We start from the raw sequence: 19,698 nt of genomic DNA on the forward strand, positions 1-19,698 counted from the left end.
TGGTCATGTTGTCAGAGGGGATCATTCCCTGGAGAAGGACGTCATGCTTGGTAAGGTGGAGGGTCAACGAAGGAGGGAAAGGCCTTCGACGAGATGGATTGACACAGTGGCTGCGACAACGGGCTCAAGTATAGCAAGGATCATGGAGCTGGCGCGGGATCGGACAGTGTTTTGTTCTGCTGTGCATGGGGTCGCTATGAGTCAGAAATGACTTGACGGCACCTAACAACAACAACACACACTGGGAACACAGCTGGGATACATTCTTTCCACGTAATTCAAGTATTTAGTTTGGAAAGCACCTAGCTTTATATCTAAATTTGGGGGACTAGGGGAATATAAAGAAGGGGTAGGTTTTTGGTCACAAACCAATTCAAACTTCCAAATTTAAGGTTTAGCTTAAAACTTTTCCATAGCTCTTCTGAATTTTCCCTAGGCTACTTATTCCCTTCCAAAAATCAAATCCTTTGGCTTGTGACAGAGAGTTCCATTTTCAATCTCAGGGTGCAAAGACCTGGGTTCAAATTTCTCCTAGTTATGTGATCCTAAGCAAGTCATTTATCCATTCTAAGCTTTAGTTTCCTCATCTACAAATGAGGGAAATAATTTTATATGTATTGGCTGCTAAATGAAAAGTTGACAATTTGAACCTACCAGCCACTTTAGGTGAGAAAGATGTGGCACTCTGCTTCTGTGAAGATTATCACCTTGGAAATCCTATTGGGCAATTCTCTGTCTTAGAGGGTTGCTATGAGTCAGAATCAACTCAACAGCAATGGATTTAGCACAAAAAATAAATGAATTAGTGAAAATACCTAGTAAAGAGTTTGGCTGGTGAAAGGCAGTAATATTTATCTCCTCTATTTATAGAAATGTTTATATTTCTGCATATTTTATATTTATGCACATGGTTGGAAGCCCTTTCTAAGATTTTGGAAGTGTAACAATTTTAACATTGCAAATGCTGAAATACATCAATATTTTAAAAAACCCAATACTTTTAATCAATTGGAATTCTTACAGATAATAAAGGCAGTCCTATACACTAAATCTACTGTAATCAATGACATACTTTTCAAATCTGTGATATATGTGGTTTGGTTATACAACACTTATGAAATAATACTCAAGTTGCTTATACAATGAATTAATAAGTTAAGTCATATAAATGGCCACAAAATTTTCATGTGTATAAAAACTTCAAGATTTAATTAGTAGAAAATAGAATTAATCACTAAGTATGTTGGAAGGAAGGTTGGGCAATCTACTTCTGCAGTGATACTGCCTCGGAAACCCAAGAAGGGGTCACTGTGAGTTGGATCCGACTCGATGGCACTGAGTCTGAGTTTCTGAATGGGAACCAAAAATTCACATAGTGAAAAAATATTTGTTAAAGTCTACTTAGTGCCAGGAACTACATACCATGATCTAAAGTTTCTCCTCTGTCAAGGGACATGAGATTTAAGAAATAAATACAAATAATTCAATGGAATTAGTTCAGAATAAGGATTATAGAAAAAGAAATGTAGGAGACATACTATTTAGAGGGCAAGAATAAAATAAAGTATGGTTCTGCTTCAAAAGTTCCCTGGGTGGTAACACAAATGGTTTGCACTCAGCTACTAACCTAAAGGTTGGCATTTCAAACCTACCCAGCAGCTCCGTGGAAGAAAGGCCCGAGGACCTGCTCTGACAAAGATTACAGCCAAGAAACCCCTACGAAGAAGTTCTACTCTGTAACATATGGGGTCACCATGAGTTGGAATTGATTCCATGGTAATAGGGTTTTGTTTTGTTTTTTGGCTTCAAAAATTAGAGTAGATATTGGTAACTAGATAAATTCCTCATGTTTGCCTAGAGCTGCTACTAGCTGCCACAGAGTGATTCCAATTCATGGTGACTCGGTGTGCGCAGAGTAAAACTGCTCCATACGGGTCTCAAAGCTCTGATTTTTGGAAGCAGATTGCCAGGCCTATTGCCCAAAGTGCCTCTAGGTGGTTCAAACTGCTGATCTTTGGGGCTAGGAGTCTAGCATTTAACCATTTCATGAATGATCGATTCCTATCTTATCCAAATTAAAAATCCACATGGTCCAAATCCTAGGTTGACTTTAGATATAGTTTCTTATACTGAAGAAGAACTTAGAAGAAATTTTAAAATAATGTAATGAAAAAATATAAAAATAACTCCTATTCTTGGCAAAAAATATAAAAGTAATATATAAAAATATAAAAAATATATAAAAGTAATACCTATTCTTGGCAAAAATAAATAAATGAATCCTTCCCCTTCTTGAACCACTATTCCATACAATTACACAGTTAACTCATTTAATCTTCACAAAAACCTTATGTTGTTGTTAGTTTCTGTCAAGTCAGCTCTGACTCATAGTGACCCTGTGTGTACATAACAGGACTGTTACATAGGATTTTTAAGGCTGTGACCTTTTGGAAGCAGATCACCAGGTTTGTCTTGTGAGGTGCCCCTGGATGTGTTCCATCCACCAACCTTACAGCTGCTAGTCAAGCATTTAGCCATCTGTGTTACCCAGGGACACCTAAGTCTCACGCAGTAGGTATTTTCAATATCTACAATTTAAAGGTGAGGAAACTAATACAAAGTCTAACAGTTATTAAGCAACAGAGTCCAAGGCCAGTGTCATATGAATAATCTATGGCAGAAACAAATGGAAAACTCCCATAGTTCAAGCCTCACAAGACTCCTACAAGGAAAGCCTAAAAGAACATAGGCTCACAATCCAGTTCACGAACAATCCAACCCAGGAGCCTAAGGAACAGACTGACAAACTGTTCCGTGATATGATCAGAACAATGGTACCAAAACCACTGAAGGAAAATAAAAGAAAGGATAATTATAGGACACTCTCACTTGGGATTATATATAGAAAAATATTAAATAAAATATCAACAAATTAAATACAGCAGTTTTCAAAGAGAGAGAGAGAGAACACAACATGACCAAGTTGAGTTTATTCAAAGAATAAAAGGATGGGTTATCACTAGAAAATATATTAATTCCCCTGCACACACACAAAATTATTGTCATCTCAATAGATACAGGGGGAAAAAAGCAATTGATAACATTGAACATACATTCATTGCAATATACATATTTGCAAACCAGGAATTTCAAAAACACCTTCCTTAACTCACTAAAAGTATCTTAGTCTGGGTTCTCTAGAGAAGCAAAACCAGTGAAGTTTACTTATGTATATATATATATATACAAAGAGAGATTTATCTCAAGGAAATCGCTCATTCGGTTGTAGTGGCTGGCAAGTTCCAAGTCCATGGGTCAGACATCAGGCTGGAGGTTTCTCCTGACTCACATACCTGTAGGGGCTGACAAATTCAAGATCCCAAGCTGTTGGCTCACTGGTTGTGGAGGCTGACAAATCCAAGATTGGCAGGTATAACGGCAGGCTGCTGGCTCACTACATAGGCTAATGAATCCCAAGATTAGCAGGCAATTTGGCAGGCCATAAGCTCAAGTCCAAAGAACCAGAGGTCAGATGATAATGACCCAGATGTAGGATCCAGATTAAGTAAAAAAGGGAAGCTCAGCCTAGAATGTCCACATAAGCTGGATGTAGGCAACAACCCTGAGGAAACTACCTTTCAACTGATTGGCTGAACATACCAGATTTCATCACAGAGGTGATTAAATCGCAGAGATGATTACATTAAATCAGATATCTCATCATGGGGGATGACTACATCATAACTGCCAAATCACTAGGACCAGCCACGATGAGGAATAACCTTAACCATCACAAAAGGATATCTAACAAATATCCACTGCAAATAATATTTATTTCTGTGAAACCTGAGAAATAATCTTATTAAAAGCAAGAATACACAACATAGTAGTCTATTCTGCAGCATTTCAGGCTATGTTATAGTACCAAATTCAGTCTGAAAACAAGGGCTTAATACAACAAAAGTTATTTTTCCCTCTGCTACATGGCAATAATCTTTTACGTCAACATTTCTTCCATTTGCTTTCGCTACTCTATGTTCAAGAGCAAGTTTCAAAGTCTCTTCTGACATCCATTTTGTTTTTTTCTTTCTTTCTTGTTTGTTCATTTTTTTTTTTCCATACACTTCTCTTTTGTAACATTGACTGAAATCTCCACAATGGATACCACTCTTCCCACTTCCTCCCTGTGTTAGGCTGCGTTCTCTAGAGAAGCAAAACCAGTAAAGCTTATGCATAGAGCAATTTATGTTAGGAAAATGGCTCACACACTTATAGAAACTGGCAAGTCCCAAGTTCTTGGATCAAACATCAAACTAGAGGCTTTTCCCCACTGTTGAGTCCAACAAATCCAACATCACCAGGCCAGATGGTGGATGGTTCGCTCACAGACAGCTGTAAGGAGCCCAACAGGATCCAGATCCACAGAGGAGAGTCTCTTTTTCCAGGATGTCCATAAATACATTGGAACCAGGCCACACCCCTAGGGAAACTCCCTTTCAACTGATTTGCTGCTCAAAACATATACAGCATATCTCATCATGAGAATAACCCACATCACTACTGCTTAAACCACTGAGAACTGTGGTCCAGCCAAGTTAACACACAACTCCAACTATCATAGTCCACCCTTTGTCAACTTGGCAGTTGTACACATCTCCTTAATCATATATAATCTCTAAATAAGGACAATTTGCACCTTGCCAGCTTCTATAAGTGTGTGAGCCATTTTACTATGATAAAATTTTCTCTTTCTCTCTAAGCTTTACTGGTTTTGCTTCTCTAGAGAACTCAGCCTAACACAGGGAATAAGTGGGAAGAGTGATATTGCATTGTGGAGATTGCAGTCAATGTCACAAAACAGTGTGTGTGTGGTGGTGGTGGGGGAAAGAATAGGCAAGAAAGAAAGAAAAGACCAGTAAGTCCTATTTGCGCCTAACATGATACACTAACATGCATACAACTGAAACACTTTAACCCCGTTTACATTTCATAATGCATAACAGAAGGAAACAAAAATATTTGATGCACATATACAATAAAAAATATAACAATCACAGTCCTTGTTTCTCCAACTGGTCATGTGGTCATAGCTGATACTCAGAATTACCTTCTTCCACCACCCATTCTGTATCTCCCTTGCCCTCAGCAAGCATCTCAGCTGGTTGTGGTTCTTTGCTTGATGGGGTGACCCAAACCTTCATTCCTGAAGTGTCTGGGCCATTAGTACTCATATCAGAATTGGGTTGCTGTAATTTTCCACTGACTTTAATCACAGGGCATGGTAGTACTAAGAGACGTCCTAAAGAATCTTCTGTATTCCAGATATATTCTTTACCTCCATTATGTAAAGTCAACCCAATTTCCCCTTGGTAATCAGGATCTATCACACCAGATAGTACAGTAATGCCCTTTTTTGTCTGTTTATCCAGAGGCATGAGGAAGGCAAAATGGTTGGGTGGCATTCTTAATTTCCAGTTCAATGCAATCAGTATTATGTCTCCAGGTGGAAGTGTTCCTCCCTTTGGGACTAAGATCTTCAGACCCACAGAGTATAGGGTAGCAGGGGCAAGAAGCAAAAATTTTTTGAGTGGGTCACTAGGGGTAACAGTGAGTGGTACCACTCCCATTTCCACCCCAACTCTCAGTACCAAATGTGTTAGGCTCAGTTCTCTGGAGAAGCAAAACCAGTAAAGCTTATATATAAACAGACAGACAGACACACACACACACACACACACACACACACAGAGATTTATCCTAGGAAAATGGCTCACACACTTATAGAGGCTGGCAAGTCCCAAGTTCTTGGATCAAACGTCAAGCTGGATGCTTTTCCCAACTCACACAGCTGCAGGGGCTGGTGTGCTCAAGGTTGGCAGGCAGCATACCAGCTGTTGACTCGAACAAATGACAAACCCAAGATCTCCAGGCCAAATGGTGGATTGTTCACTCATGGACCACTATAGGCAGCCCAACAGGATCCTGATCCACAGAAGAGTGTCTCTTTTTCCCAGGATGTCCATAAATACATTGGAAGTAGCCCACACCCTTTGGGAAACTCCCTTTCAATGGGTTAGCTGCACAAAACATATACATCCAATCTCATCATGGGAATAACCCACATCACAAATGGTTAAACCACCAGAACTGTGGTCCAGCCAAGTTGACACACAACTCCAACCATCACATTCTCCACACCCACCACTAGCCCTATCCCTTTTGATCTCATATGATTAATTGCTCTAATGAGTCCATACACTCCTGATATTACTGTTCAGCTTATAGGCCTATCATGTGGCTGAAAGTTGAGCCACAGTGGTTAAATTCAGTTTGCAGCTTAAAGGATGACTAGGGCCATAATTTTGGAGGTTCCACCAGTCTTCATCAGTCCAGTAAGCCTGGTCATTTTTATGTTTTTGAGTTTTGTTTCAGATAATTTTCCCATTCTATCTGGGACCTCCTATCATGATCCCTTCTTAGAGTGGTTGGCAATGATAGCCAGGCACCATCTAGTTCTTCTGGTCTCAGGATTATAAAGGTTGAAGTTCCTGCATTCACTAGTCCCTTCGACTGATTGTTTCCATGTGTCTTTGATTTTCTTCACTCTTCTTTGCTCCGATGAGGAGTGGCCAATAGTTGAATCTTAGATGGCCACTCACAGCCTTTTAGGACCTCAATCACTACAAACCAAAGTAGGATACAGAACATTATCTTTGTGGACTATGTTATGCCAATTGACCTTAATGTCCCCTGAGACTATGGACCTGAGCCCCTATGCCCAGCACTTCATTAACTCAAGGTGTTTGGTTATGACTAAGAAGTTTTCCTAACTTTGTCCCCTGTGTGCTCTAATACATTCATGGATATATTTACAGCATATGTAAGTACAGATATCCTCTGTCATAACTATATACTTTGGTGGGTATAAGCACATTTGTCTTCCCACACATGCTCAGATCAAGTGTCTATGTATCCACTCATAAATTACTGTTATTACAGGATTATAGATGTAATAGTATTCATCTTTGTTGTCTTTAATTCTTCTTCTCCCTCCTGTGCCTTCCTCGGCCTTGATCATCTTGTGCTGACCTCCCCATTACTGTATATTGCCTTTCCCTTCACCCAAGTTAATGTGTGTCTACCAGATGATCACCAATGTAGGTGATTTGCCCTCCCTTATCCTCCCACCCCTGGTAATCTTCAAAGAATAATTCTTTCTGTGTGTAAACCTTTTCTTAACATTTTACAGCAGTTAATTATGAAAATTACCGCCATTGAGGAAATTCCAACTCATAGCAACCCCCTTTGGGTTTCCAAGGCCGTAAATCTTTTAAGGAAGTAGATTGCCCAGTCTTCCTTTTGCAGAGTGGCTGCTGGGTTTGAACCACCAGCCTTCCGGTTAGCAGGCAAATACCGTAGGCATTATGCCACCAAAGCTTTTTTTTTTTTTAATAGTAGTGGTCTTATACAATCATTGTAGCATAGTGCCTAAGGCACTTGACTGCTAATCAGAAGGCTGGCGGTTCAAACCCACCAGCCACTCCTCGGAAGGAAGACTGGGCAATCTACTTCCGTAGTTATACTGCCTTGGCAACCCAAGGAGGGGTCGCTATGAGTCAGGGCTGACTCGATGGCACATAACAACAACAACAACAACATTTCCCATATTATAAAGTCCTCTAGGTTCAACCATATTATGAGGTGTTTCACAGATTCATCCTTATTCTTTAATGTTGTGTAGGATTCCATTGTGTGTATGTACCATAACTTGTTTATCCATTCATCTATTGAAGGGCACTTAGGTTATTTCTACCATTTTTGCTATTATGAATAATGCTGTGATGAACACAGGTGTGCATACATCTTTTTCCACAAATCTCATTTCACTAGGATATATACCTAGTAGTAGGATTGCTGGATCATATAACCAAAAAAAGCAAACTCACTGCTGTTGAGTTGATTTGACTCATGGTGACCCCTCCCTGGGTTTCTAGGGCAGTATCTCTATGGAAGTAGATTGCCTAATCTTCCTTCTGAGGAGTGGCTGGTGGGTTTAAACCTCCAGTTTTCTGGTTAGCAGACCAATGCCTTAGGCACTACACCACCAGAGTGCCTCCTATATGGTACTTCTATTTCTAATTTCTCAAGGAAGCACCATACTACTTTCTACTGTGATTGTACCATTTTACAATCCCACCTTCAGTGTATAATGGTTCCAGTGTCTCTACACCCTCACCATCATTTGTTGTTTTCTGTTTCTTTTGAACTTTGCTATTAATGCTGGGGTGAAATGAAATCTCGTTGTTGTTTAGATTTGCATCTCTCTAACAGCTAATGATCATAAACATTTCTTCATGTGTTTGTTAACTACCTGAATGTCTTCTTTGGTGAAGTGTCTTCTCATGTCCACTGCCCATTTTTTTAATTGGATTGTTTTTCTTTTTGTTGAAGTGTTGAAGTTTTCTATAAATGTAGCGATTACTCCCTTGTCCAATATGTCATTGCCAATTTTGTTTTTTTCCCATTCAGTGTGTTCTCTTTTTACTCTTTTGGCAAAATCTTTTTATGCACATAAATATTTAATTTTTAGGAAGTTCTGCTCATTTGGTTTTTCTTCTGCTGTTCGTGCATTTTCAGTTTTGTCAGTATATGTATGCTATGTATTAGGGCCTCTAAGTTTGCCCTAAGGAGCTCTGGCAGTGTAGTGCCTAAGGCATTTGACTGCTAACCACAAGGCTGGTGGTTCAAATCTACCAGCCACTCCGCAGAAAGAAGACTGGGGAATCTACTTCCACAAAGAATTTTCACCTTGGAAACCCAAAGTAGGTCTCTATGAGTCAGAATCTACTCGATGGCAGTGAGTTTGGTTTGGTTTGGTTTTTGGTTTAAGTTTGCCCTATTTTACCTTTAATAATCTTTGTGGTTTTAGCTTTTACATTTAGGTCTTTGATCCATCTTGAGTTATTGTATATAAACATGAGATATGGATCCTGTTTCACTTTTCTGCAAATGGATATCCAATTTCGCCAGCATCATTTGTTAAAGAAACTATCTCTTCCCCATTTAATAGCGTTCGGCCCTTTCTCAAAGATCAGCTGTCCAGAATTGGCCAGATTTGCTTTTGGGTTCTCAATTTTGTTCCATGGTTCTATGTGTCTGTTATTACACCAATACCAGGCTGTTTATACTACTGTGGCTATAAAGTAGGTTTTGAGACTGGGGACTGTGAGGCCTCCTACTTTGTCCTTCTTTAGTACTGCTTTACTTATTCAGGAGCTCTTTCCTTTCTGTATAAAGTTGGTGATTAGTTTTACCATGCCTTTAAAGAATGATGATGGAATCTGGATCATGACTGCATTATATCTCTACATTGCCTTGGGCAGTATTGTCATTTTACAACATTAAGTCTTCCTATTGATAAATATGGTATATAATTCCATTTATGTAGATCTTTTTTGGTTTCTTCTATTAGTGTTTCATAGCTTTCTTTGTATAGCTCTTTTCTGTCTCTGGTTAGATTTATTCCTAAGTACTTCATATATTGAGTGGCTAATGTAAATGGCTCTGGTAGCATAGCGCCTAAAGCACTTGACTGCTAACCAGAAGCCTGGTGGTTCAAACCCACCAGCCACTCCTCGGAAGGAAGGTTGGGCAATCCTACTTCCGCAGTGATACTGCCTCGGAAACCCAAGGAAGGGTCGCTATGAGTCGGGGCCGACTCGACGGCACATAACAACAACACAATGTAAATGGCACTGTTTCCCTGATTTTCTTTTCAGAGTTCTCTTTGGTAATGTAGAAGACTCCAACTAATTTTTGTATGTTGATCTTCTACCTTGCCACTTTGCTGAATCCTTCTATTAGTTCCAGTAGTTTTCCTGTTGAATCCCTAGGATTATTTTACATGAAGAACCGTATCTTTAAAGTGCTAAAGAGAAAAGATGCCACTCTGAAGACTAAGGTGTGCCTAACCCAAGTCATGGTCTTTTTAATCGCTTCATATGTACGTGAAGGCTGGACAATCATGTTTAAAAAAAAAAATTGATCCCTTTGAATTGTGGTGCCATTGAAGAATAGTGAAAATACCATAGACTGCCATAAAAATACAAAAATTTGCCTGGAAGAAGTGTGGCCAGAATGCTCCTTAGAAGCAAGAATGGCCAGACTTCATTTCATCTACTTTGATCATGTTCCAAGAAGGAACCAGTTTCTGGAGAAGAATATAATGATTTGCAAAGTAGAGGGTCAGGGAAAAGACGAAGACCCTCAATGAGACAGAATGACACAGTGGCTGCAACGATGGGCTCAGGTATGGCAAGGATTGTGAGTGAGGATGGTGCAGGACCAAGCAGTGCTTCCTTCTGTTGTACTCAGGGCTGTTATGAGTTGGAGCTGACTCAATGGCGCCTAACAACAATAACAACGATAAAGAATCATATCATCTGCAAATAGAGACAGTTTTACTTCTTCTTTGTCAATGTGGATGTCTTTTATTTGCCTTTATTGCCTTACTGCTCTGCCTAGGATTTCTAATACAATATCAAATAGGAGTGGCATTAAAGGGCATCCTTGTCTGGTTCCCATTAACAAGGGCAATGTTTTCAGCTCCCTCCATTGAGAAGAACATTGTCACTGGTTTTGTGTATATGCCCCTAATTATGTTGAGGAATGTCCCTTCTATTCTTTTTGCTGAGCATCTTTATTAAGAATAGGTGTTAAATACTGTCAACTGCCATTTCAGCATCAATTGAATTGATATGATCATGTGGTTCTTTTTCTTTGTTTTATTTATGTGGTAGTTTTCATTGATTGCTTCCCTAATATTGAACCATCTTTACATAGTATGAATCTCACTTGGTTATGATGTATTATTTTTTTTGGTATGTTGTTGGATTCTATTGGGTATTATTTTGTTAAGAATGTTTGCATCAATGTTCATGAGGGATATCGGTCAGCAATTTTCTTTTTTAATGATGCCTTTGCCTGGTTTGGTATCAGGATTATTCTTGCTTCATAGAATGAGTTTGGTATTATTCCATCCTTTGTTCTAGTCCGGTGTCATTTCTTCTCTAAATGTTGTTGTTGTTGTTGTAATGTGCCGTCGAGTCGGCCCCAACTCATAGCGACCCCTCCTTGGGTTTCCAAGGCAGTATCATTATGGAAGTAGATTGCCCAACCTTCCTTCCAAGGAGAGGCTGGTGGGTTTGAACCACCAGCTTTCTGGTTAGCAGTCAAGTGCCTTAGGCACTATGCTACCAGAGCTCCCATGTTTGGTAGAATTCTCAGTGAAGCTGTGTGGACCAGATTTTTTTTTTTTAAATGAACTGTTCAATTTCTTCTTTTGTGATGGTCTTGTTCAAATTTTCTACCTCAGATTGTATTAGTATAGTTAAGTAGTATGTTCCATGAAAGAAATACATTTCTTCTATATTTTTAAATTTGTTGGAGTACAGTTCTTCATAGTATTCCATTACTATCCTTTTTATGTCAATAGGTTCTGCTGTACATCTATTTCATTTCTCATTCATGTTATTTACATCTTTCCTCTTCTTTTCCTTTGTTAAATTTGGTAGTGGTTTGTCAATATTATTAACCTTTTCAAAGAACCAACTTCTAATCTTGTTGATTGGTTCTATTGTTTTTCTGTTTTCCATTTCATTTATTTCTGCTTGAATCTTTATTATATCCTTTCTTCTGGTGACTGTAGGTTTTTTTTTTTTCTGGTTTTTTTTTTTTTTTAACTATTGCAGATGTTAGGTTAAGGTATTGATTTGCATTCTTTCTTCTTTTTTGATGTGTGTATTTATTGCTATTAATTGTCCTTTGAGAACTGCTTTTGCTGTATCCCAAAGATTCTGGTATGTTGTGTTTTAATATTGTTTGAGTGAAGAAATTTTTTATATCATTTTTTTATTTTCCTATTACCTAATAGTTTTTAAGCAGCGTGTTATTCAGTTTCCATGTATTGATTCTACTTTTATAGCAAGATGTTTTGTAGTATTTTGATGTTTTTAAATTTATTGAGGCTTGCTTTGTAGATTAACATATAGTCTATTTTGGAGAAAATTCCCTGTGCACTAGGAAAGAACTTATATTGTGCTGTTATTAGGTGGAGTGTGCTGTATACATCTATGAGGCCTAGTTGGTTGTGTTGTTTATTCAGATTTTTTGTATCTCTGTTGAGTTTATTTGTTGTTCTGTCTTTCATCAAAAGTGGTATAGTAAAGTCCCCTACTATTATTGTGGAGTTGTCTGTTCCTCTTTTCAATTCTGTTAAATTTGAGTTATGCATTTGGGGTTCTTTCACTGTGTATGTACTTAATATGGATATATCCTCTTCTTTGTCCCTTTAATCATTATATAATATTCTTCCTTTATTCTTTTGCTGGTTTTTGCCTTAAAATCTATTTTTATCAGAAATTAATACTGCTATATCTGGTCTTTTTGGTTGCCATTTCCTTGATTTATGTCTTTCCATCTTTTGATTTTTAGCTTATTTTTTTGTCTTTGTGTCTAATGTGTGTCTCTTGACTGGTGAATTTTAATCCATTTAAATTCAGTGTAATTATTGATAGGTATGAATTTACTGTTTCAACTTGAACTTGTAGCTGAGCAATTGATGGTCTGTTCCACTGTCAGACCCTGCCTGGCCTTGTTCTGATGATACTGAGTTTGTCCAATGCCTCTTTCCACAAATGTAGTTGATTTGATTCCTATGTATTCCATCTGGCTAGGCCCATGTATATAGTCATCATTTATGTTGTTGAAATAAATGGTATTTGCAATGAACAAATCATTGGTCTTGCCAAATTTAATCATGCAATTTTCTGATGTAATTTCTTTCACCAAGGCTATATTTTCCAACTACTGATGCTTCTTCTCTGTTTCCAACTTCTGCATTCCAATCACCAGTAATTATCAACGCATCTTGATTGCATATTTAATCAATTTCAGATTGTAAAAGATGGTAAAAAATCTTCAGTTTCTTTGTATTTGGCTTCAGTGGTTGGTGTATAAAGCAAAGAATACCAGAAAGATGTTTACTTGTGTTTTCTTGACTGTGCAAAGGTATTCAATGGTGCGAAACATAATAAATTATGGGTAGCATTGTGAAAAATGGAACACTTACTTGATCACATGAGGAATCTGTACATATAAAAATAGGCAGTTGTTCAAACAGAACAAGGGGATATTGCAAGGTTAAAAGCAGGAAAGGTGTATGTCAAGGTTGTGTCTTTTCACCATACTTTTTCATATGCTAAGCATATGCATTATTTAATCCAAGAAGCTGTATTGTATGAAAAGGAACAGTCATCAGGATTGGAGGAAGACTCATTAACAACTTGTGATATGCAGATGGCACAACCATATTTGCTAAAAGTGATGATGACTTGAAGCACTTATTGATGAAGATCAAAGACTACAGTCTTCAGTATAGATTTTATCTCAGTACAAAGAAAACAAAAATCCTCACAACTGGACCAATAAGCAACCATTACAATAAATGGAGAAAAGATTGAAGTTGCCAGGGATTTCATTTTACTTGGATCCATAATCAACAAACAAGGAAGCAGCAATCAAGAAATAAGATGGCATATTGCTCTGGACAAATCTGTTGCAAATCCTCTTTAAAACATTAAAGAGCAACTTAACAAGAACAATAGAACAATGTGAATTTACTGCTCATATTTTGTTTTTTTTTTGTATATGTGGTGTTGATCATTGTTCAATATATTTTTCTGTGCAGAGTTCACTTTGTTTATAGGTTACCTTATCATATCTTTCATTGCAATTGTTTTCCCGTCTTTTTAATGACCTTTTCCTTTTTTCATGTATGAAATCCTCCCATAATTTGTGTGGGCTTTGGTCATTAGTGTTCAGTGCATCAACTCTATTCTTAAAATGGTCTCTAAATTTAGGTGAGATGTACTCAAGGTCATACTTTGGCTCTCATGGACTTATTTTAATTTTCTTCAGTTTTAATTTGAATTTGCATATTTGCAATTGATGGTCTGTTCTGCAGTCAGCCCCTGGGAATAGAGCTTCTCCATTGTCTATTTCCACAGATATAATCTAATTAATTCCTGTTTATTGCATCAGGTGAGGTCCAAGTATGTAGTCACCACTAATGTTGTTGAAAAAAGTATTTCCAATGAATAGGTCATTGATCTATCATGCTATCTTTGGCATCATTTCTATCAACAAGGACATATATCCAACTACTAATTGTTCTCTTTGTTTCCAATTTTCATATTCCAATCACCTGTATAAAAATGCATCTTGACTGCATGTTTTATCAATTCCAGATTGCAGAAGTTGGTTAAAATCATCCATTTATTCATCTTTGGCATTAGTGGTTGGTGTATAAATTTGAATAATAGCTGTATTAACAAAAAAGAGGAAGCCCTTCCATGAGGTGTACTCACTCAATGGCTGCAACATTGGGTTCAAACATAGCAACAATTGTGAGGATAGCTCAGAGCTGGGCAATGTTCTGTTCTGATGTACACAGGTTCACTATGAGTAGGAACTGACTCAATGGCACCTAACACCACCAATATGGTTAGCAAGATAATTTAAACTTCACAAAATTGCCCAAAGCCTGAGCTGATGGGAAATTCTGAAGAACTTAAAATATACCACCTAGAACATAAGGCCTCATTGTCATTTTACAAGATAAAAGAGAGTATATGCATACCAATTTTCCTTTATTTAACCATGGAAGAGATCCTCATAATTTCCATTTACATTCTGTTAGCTAGAACTAGGTCCCATCTAACTGCAAGGGGGCTCACAAATATAGGAGAATGGTTGAATAGTTAATGAGCAATAAATGTCTCTGCTGTAACCATTATCACCACTTTTTTTATAATAGTCTATTGAAGATTCTAGTAATTCAAGACAAAGAAACAATCTGAAAAACAAATAAAGTTCATTATTTGTAGAAGATGATTATCTCTGTATAAAATTCAATATTTATGACAAGATTATCATATACAAATCAATTGTAAGCCTGTATACCAGAAAGACACACACAAAAAATGTAATTTTATAAAAAGAGATGATTTACAAATAGCAACTAAAACAATACGGTATAAGGTAGAAATCTAACAAAGCATGTGCAACACATAAATGGAAAAACATTTATATTAACATGTGATTATTGAAACCACCTGCATTCACATCATTTAATTATGAGAAGTGGTAAGAATTTAAGGCCCACCTACTACAACACAACTTTACTCTATGTTCCAGGAAACCCTTCCCCAGAAAAAGATAGCTGCATGTAAACCAGTAAATAATTTCTTTATTCGCTTCAAGACCTTCCTATACATCATTAATTGGACAACAGATTGATCATCATCAAACACTTCTCATCTCAAAACAACAGATCCTTAATCAGGGCAGAGATCATTCATTGGGACAAATCGTTTCCTTATCAAGTAACTGTTAGCTTTTTAAGACTTGTTTTAAGACTTGTTCATTAATCCTAAACTCTTATGTCACAAAATTTATCAATTACATTCCCACATTGAAAGAGCTATTTTAAAACACTTGAGCCCAGACCCTAAAATCTGATAGTTATGTGCCTTTAAGCATCCTCCTTGTCTTAGTTCTCTAAGTGATATAACAGAAATACCACAAGTGAATGGCTTCAACAAACAGGAATTTATTCTATTACAGTTTAGTAGGCTAGAAGTCCAAGTTCAAAGTGCCAACTCTAGGGGCTGGGTGGAGGTCCCTTGACCTTGGGCTTCAGCTTTGTCTCGTTCCAGGCCCACTGGAGCTGAAAGCTTCTCCTCATACAGCTGTGGCTGCTGAGGCTGATAAACTCAAGATCAGCAGGTAAAAGGACACAATCACAAGATCAGCAGACAACACGGCAGGCCACTGGTTCAAGTGCAGCAGCTTGAGATGAAGACTAGGCAAAATGTAGGATCTAAATGTACCAAAAAGCTGGAGACCATTCCTAAAGCTTCTCCATATAGACTGGAAGCAGGCCACACCCCAAAGGCAACTTCCCTTCAACTATTTACCTGCTTACTGCAGATTCCACCATGGAGGTGATACAATCTCATCATTAGGAATAATTACATCCAACTGGCAAGGCACTGAAAACCACAGTCAGCCAAGGTGACGTACAACCTTAACCACCACATCCCTTCCATTTAAGAAACTACCAAGACTATCATTATGGTGGTTCTTCCTTAATGCTTTGCTTATTATTAACAGCTTAGTGTAGTGCCTAAGGCATTTGACTGCTAGCCAGAAGGCTGGCGGTTCAACCCCCCAGCCACTCCTCGGAAGGAAGATGGGGCAATCTACTTCTGTAGTGATACTGCCTCAGAAACCCAAGGAGGGGTCGCTATGAGTTGGGTCTGACTCGACGGCATATAATAACAACAACAAGTCAGATATCTTGGTAGTCTTTTGGTGAGATGGCATTTGGCAATAATGGAAGTCTAATAAGACTCCTCTTGCTACCATAACACAAGACCCTCCACTTAGAAATAGCCTAAGACCCTTTAAGCCTCTGCTCCATGGGGGCCTCTCTGACTATGATGGTGAGGGAAGTGAATTCGGTGTTGAGTATGAGCTCTGTTTTCCTTTCGTTAAGCTTCCAAATGCCAAGTTATCTTGTTCCCTAGAAATGCAGAACACTTTTAGCAATCCTTTCATTTACTAATCAGATTTGAAAACTCTTATCCTTGGTGATATGTCTTATTACTAACAGTACAATATTGACTTGTCTGTCTTTGTCACTTTTTGTTGTAAAAAGAAGTTCATAGGAAAGTGAAGAGGCATAAGCCAACACATCCATCCTTGAGCCAAGCCCAAAGACTGATATGTTCCGATGCTCTCATCATATCAGTGTTAAAGAACAATTTTGCACTGGGTCACTTGTCAAAGTATAATGAAAAGTTTCCTCAGTTTTGTCTTATTTTTCTGTGAAATCTGGTTCTGAGATAGATCACCTCCAAACCATGGATTCTCCTAGAATTTCTGATTTGTCAGGTCTGCAATTTGAGACAATCAAACATTAGGATGGGGGCCCAAGGCACAAGGTGCTCAAGCAATGTATTTGACCAGCATTACCAGACATTTATGGGTTTAAGTCTAAGTCCATGTCTCCCTTCAAGTCAGATTCAAGTTTCTTACATGTATTCAAGCTAATTTTAAATTGTACATTTAGCTATCTACCTGGTATAATTTCAATGTTATCTATCTAAATGGTATAGTTCAACAGGAACTACAATGGATATTCTGAAGAATTTTTGATAGGAACATAGCTATTCATTTAAAAGATATAGTAGAAAGAAAAAGTAAAATTCAAAACATTGAATGTTCTGCACTTCTTGATTGGTATAGTAAAAATTCCAAAAGATATTCAGATTCCAAAAATTTTTCCATTAAAGATTCATTAGCTAAAAAAAAAAATATGAAAAAGAATTAAAACTCGTCTTTCTTTTAGATTTCCTCACATTACAGCCTAAAAGTAACAGCCTTTAACACCACTATTTCTTATCCCCTATCATGTTTTTCCATTACTCTTGGACCCTACCCTGCTTCCTGCATGCTTTTTTTTCCCTTCTAGATAGCCAGAAATTCCCAAAGTTCAGTAATGCGTTAACATTAAATTATCTTCAAAACATGACAAGTGTCTTATGGTTGATTTTTATGCTCTGGTCTTTTTCTGACTGAAAGCCACTTTCTGAGACTCTCCAAAAGCCTAAACAAGATTAAATTTCAGAAAATTTTAGAATACTTCTGAAAAAAAAAAACCTCAAACTCATTGTCATTTGAATTGATTCTGACTCATAGCAATCCCCATAGGGCTTCAAAGGCTATAAACCTTTACAGAAGTTGACTGCCTCATCTTTCCTTCATGGAGTAAGTGCTAGGTTCAAACTAAGGACCTTCCAGTTAGCAGCCAAATGCCTTAACCACTGCACCACCACAGAACCTTTGAATAATACTAGGAAGATACTATCTCAGGTCTCCCAAATCTGTATCAATCAGTTCACTTGTTAATAAAATCATCTAATACAACACTGGTTGGAAAAGGAGAATGAAAAGACACTGGGCACTGGGGTGACTTAATAGATTCCAAATTGTAGAGAAAACAGAGTAGCTTATAAAAGCTGTAAGTGTTGGGTCTAAAGTGAATGAAAGAAATGATGAAGTAAAAGCCAAACAGAAGAACAAAAGATTTCAAAGGGTGAACTGAGAAGAAAAAATAAAGCAAACTGAAGGCCTCTCCTGACTCGTGCTGCTGCTGGCACTGACAAACTGAACTGGCAGGCAAAATGGAAGACTGTTGGCTCACAGGCTGAAAAGGCAACAAGTGTAAGATCAGCAGGCAACACGGCAGACCACTGGTTCAAGTCCAAGGAATGGAGATGATGGTGGGCCAAATGCAAGATCCAAAATGAGCAAAAACCAGGAGACATTTCCCAAAGTTTTTCCATATTTATTGGAAGCAGGCCACACCTCAAAATCAACTTCCTTTCAACTGACTGACTGCTCACAGCAGATTGTACCATGTAGGTGATTACACCATCCAGTCTCATCATGGGGAATAACTACACCCAGCTGCCATGCCACTCAAAATCATGGCCCAGTGTGGTGTAGTACATTACCTGGTATGGCTTTTCTAGTCTAAGTCTTTGTAAACTCCATGGTGGAATTTGTGATGAGCAATTGAATAGCTCCTGATTGTTAAAGTCATCCACCTGTGGTATTTCTGTTGAGAGTAGCATGAAGCAATCTTCTGGGAAGTTTTCTCTCTCTCTCAGGTGTATAGAATTCTGATGTTGGGATTGGTCAGTTTGGCCACTCTGCCAAGCTCAAAAGGAGCCCTCCTAGAAGCAGAAGGAATCTCTCACTGTCAGCTGAGATGTGAGAGACACGCATTGCTGAGGGAGAGATGTGAGAGACATGCCCTGCTGAGAGAGACACTGAGAGACACACACTGCTGGGAGAGAGACTGAGAGACACTGTCAGCTGAGAGACAGTGAGCTGAGAGAGACTGAGCATGTTACTGAACTTGAATTGTAGTCTGTTGCTTCTCTAATAAACCCCATCATCTGTGAGTTCTGTGTGGCCACTGCAGTGAACTGTCGAACCCAGCAGAGAGGTCATGGTTGCTGCGGGAGGAACAGTTGGTGTCAGGGTTGATGAAAAGGCTGCAGGGAGGCAGCCCAGGCCTTGGGTTACTGATGGTGATTCTGTCTTCCTCCTGTGGGGTTAGAGGAGGTCAGAAGATGTGGCCTCCCTGTCCCCTTGGCACCCAGACAAGATGACACACAAAACCTTAACTACCACACTGTACACAGACCAAGAGGCAGTCGTTTTAACAGAACAAAGGGATACTACATCATTTCAAATCAGGAAAAGCGTGCCTCAAGGTTGCAACATTTCATCACACTTACTCAATTTATGCTGAGCAAATAATATGAGAAGTTGGACTATATGAAGAAGAACATGGATGGCATCAGGACTGCAGGAAGACTCATTAACAACCTGCCATATGCAGGTGATACAACATTACTTACTAAAAGTCAAGAGAACTTAAAGCACTTACTGATGAAAATCCAAGACTAGTCTTCAGTATGGATTACACTCAACACAAAGAAAACAAAAATTCTGACAACTGGCCAATAAGCAACATCATGATAAATGGAGAAAAGGTTGTAG

General features: G+C 38.2%; 1 protein-coding gene across 1 annotated transcript in view; it reads right to left on the minus strand.

Moving 5' to 3' along the window:
- Positions 1–19,698, minus strand: part of SPATA6 (spermatogenesis associated 6) — a 217,009-nt gene that overhangs the window by 83,022 nt on the left and 114,289 nt on the right. The gene's annotated exons all lie outside the window — the stretch shown is intronic.

Source organism: Orycteropus afer, unplaced genomic scaffold (genome assembly GCF_000298275.1).
Source record: "Orycteropus afer afer isolate SDZICR_OR568_19922 unplaced genomic scaffold, OryAfe1.0 scaffold00169, whole genome shotgun sequence".
In the NCBI taxonomy this organism is placed as follows: Eukaryota; Metazoa; Chordata; class Mammalia; order Tubulidentata; family Orycteropodidae; genus Orycteropus; species Orycteropus afer.